Source organism: Sinocyclocheilus grahami, unplaced genomic scaffold (assembly GCF_001515645.1).
Source record: "Sinocyclocheilus grahami isolate Dianchi unplaced genomic scaffold, SAMN03320097.WGS_v1.1 scaffold92.1, whole genome shotgun sequence".
Lineage (NCBI taxonomy): Eukaryota > Metazoa > Chordata > Actinopteri > Cypriniformes > Cyprinidae > Sinocyclocheilus > Sinocyclocheilus grahami.
In genome coordinates this window covers 61,402-64,984 of record NW_015505271.1, presented here as the reverse complement: position 1 = coordinate 64,984, position 3,583 = coordinate 61,402, and positions in this window count along the sequence as shown.

The window sequence follows — 3,583 nt, the reverse complement described above, 5'->3', positions numbered from 1 at the left end:
TCGTACCTACAATGACTGTGCACTGTGTAAACAATGAGTGACGTATACGCACGAGAGATCACTTCCGGCGCTTGCGTAACTACGCCAGAGCACATACACACCTCATGCACCGGATGCCGAGCACGCGCCCAAAGACAGTTGAACATATTGGTGTATTAGAGGTAAAAAATGATATAAATACTGTTCGGTTTCTGGCACAAACCGATCGTTTCATGTCTTAGGACATCAATGTGTCGTCACGAGCCGCAGGGTTTAATTTGAATTTGTCTGTGCATGTTTTTTTTACTCTCATAGATTTTGTTACCATTGCCATGCATTATAAGACTGATAGACTGCAACGGTTAAAGTTAAAAATCATCATATGTGTTCTACTGAAGAAACAAAGTCACCTACATCTTGGATGCCCTGGGGGTAAGCAGATAAACATCAAATTAATTTTTTTGGGTGAACTATCCCTTTAACAAAGATGAATAAACACTGCAACAAATTTATTGCTCATTGTTAATGTTAGTTAATGCATTAACTAACATTAACTAGAAGTTTATTGTAAAACATCATCTCAATCTGAGAGAACGGGGCTTCGCGGTTGATCTGATAATCAAATCTCTCTCTGTCAGTTCTCTGTAGAAATGCGTGCAGTTTGTTGTGAATAGTATCTTGCACAACATTTATGTTTCTTTCCACAAAGGACACATCTGTTTAGACCAAAGAGCCAATTTTTAATTTTTGGTTAATGCATTTTTCCAAAAGAGCCAATATATATATAATATATATATAGCCTAATATTATATATAAAAAAGCATGTTTTCTTTTTTCAATAACGTTTTAATAATAGTAACTTTATTAGGACCATGGAAAGTAAAATACACAAATATTCAACTAACCGTCAAAAATTGTGCAGGGTTTTACTGTGATGTTGATTTACAAGGGGTTTACGGTGTTGAAAATATCAAGCATGTCCCGCTCTTTACTATCTCATTCATTCACGTTCCTTTATTAATAACGCTAACAGTCCCACACGCTGAAAGCTGCACGGAAAAAGCGGAAGTAACTGGCTAAATGTTTAATACTGGCTCTTGGCACAGGAGAACACCATCTTCTATAAAAAGTACATGTTTCAGTCCTGTCATTTTTACATACTTTTACACTTTTTCTGCTGTTCAAAAAATCTTTATTTTTGCTATGACCACAAACAAGCTAACGTTAGAATCTGAGTGCAGGAGCTCTACGTTACCATAAGGGCCTTTCGCACCGCTTTCGTTCCAGAACTAAATGTACAGTACTAAAGTACTGGGACAATTTTGCGCGAACTATTGTCCAGTACCATTTAAAGGGTTTCATTCGCACCGACAGTGTGTACTAAAAAGTGACGTAAGCCGGTCGACAGCGACGTCATTTGTGCTTGGCGTTCAACAACGGAAACAAAAAAGAACAACGTTAACAACAGGAGGATGGAGGACGTTTTGTTCTTTCAAATTCCAACTGGATTTCCTCTGTTGCGTAAATGTTCAAAAGTGCCTGTACTTCAGCGTCTGTCCATCTATCGCTGTTCTCCATACACGCGAAATAAGTTGACACAATGTTTACAGTATGTTTACACAGCGTTTTAAATCATGGCGGATAAGGGTGTTTTTCATATGCGTTTGGCCAATCAATGTCTACTTACGTCACGGGTAGTACCAGTTGTGCTGGTTAGACCCTGCTTCGGAATAGGAGCTAATTTGGTTCTCGAAAAAGGCAGTCCGGTACTAAAATCGCACCCAGTTCTGGCGGTGCGAAAACGCCAAAAAGTGGGTAGTTCCACAATTAGTTCTGGTACTATGAAAAGGTTCCCGCGGTGCGAAAGGCCCTATAGACACGTCAGTGGTTTGCTGTCATGACTCTCGCGAACACCACAGAATGCGCTCTTTGGCCAGTACAAAAAATTTATTATTTTAAACATTTTATCATCTTATGTGGTCTCTACAACAAAGGAATTGCTGATCTCTAGTGATGTATAGTTTTTGTAAAAGATAATTATTTGGTAAAGGGTGAGAGATCCTGCGAGCCACATTATTTTTTTCAAAGAGCCAGCTGTGGCTCGCAAGCCATAGGTTCCCAACCACTGGTTTAGAGGATCAAACGCTGTACATATGCTATGCTTCAAACACGCTTGGTTCAGAAGTTTACGATCGATAAATCCATCACCTGCAAGTAGTTTGTCGAGTTTAATTTGTAGACAGCCCGGATTAATTGCTAAGAGTTTTTAAAGAATTGATCCGATTTATGTTTTCCGAAAACATAACATTCTTGTAGGCGAGACTTGACGTTGAACGTTAGATATTCACAAATTTAGGGACCGTCTCTAAAGTTACATACGACATTGGTATTCACGTTTCTAACTTCAATAGCATTTGAAGAGAATGACTTACAATCATAAAACCAACTTTAAAGGGCTCCTACTATGCTTTTTCACTTTTTCAACTTTAGTTAGTCTGTAATGTTGCTGTTTGAGCATAAAAAAGATCTGCAAAGTTACAAACCTCAAAGTCCACTTCAAAAGGAGATACTTTATTTCACGAGTTCACACTTACATATAATAAACTGAGTAAAGGTTATGCGTATTTGGCGTGCTGTCTGGGGAGAGGGCTCCAAGCTCGGTAATCACTCTCAAGCCCGGGGTACTCTCCCTGTCCGGGGAGAGGGGTCCGAGCTCGTTTTTTTTAGCCCGGACCCAGCGCGCTCCCCCCGAGTGCTCCTCCCTGTGCTGGGGTAGGAACGGGCTGAAGGTGAGGAGTCGGGGTGGTGGAGGAATGCTGAAAGATTAGAGATAGTGAAGGTAAGACTGCTTTGATTATTTATAGCGGTTCTCTCTTGTGCTGGTTGGATAGATGGTGTAATTACTGATGATGGATTGGCCGTGTTAATTATCGGAGCGTGCTCCTCCCGAAATTTGTTAATAAAACATAATTTCACGAGTTCACACTTACATATAATAAACTGAGTAAAGGTTATGCGTATTTGGCATGCTGTCTGGGGAGAGGTCGTCCGAGCTCGGTTTTTAGCCCGGACCCAGAGCGCTCCCCCAAAGATGCAATTAGTACAGGACAGCAGCCAGAGAGGAGCGTTGATAACCCCCCAAAATTAGCAAAGCTTAAGATTGGTGGGGTGCTGGACGTCGCTTGTAGTAGCGGCACTGCTGAGGCTTTAGAAGAGAGAACTAGAGGTTCTGCAGAAGCGGGCGCTGCTGCGGCATCTGAAAACAAAACTCCTGTGGGAGTGGGAACTGCAACAGTATCTGAAAAGAGAAAATGGCTTCTGCGGAAGCGAGCACTGCAGCGGCAGTGTAAAATATAGACAAAGGCTCCTGCGGGAGCAGTCACTTCTGCGGCAGTGGGGAAATACAGACAAGGCTCCTGCGGGAGCAGTCACTGCAGCGGCAGTGTAAAATACAGACAAAGGCTCCTGCAGGAGCAGTCACTGCTGCGGCAGTGGGGAAATACAGACAAGGCTCCTGCGGGAGCAGTCACTGCTGCGGCAGTGGGGAAATACAGATAAGGCTCCTGCAGGAGCAGTCACTGCTGCGGCAGTGGGGAAATACAGA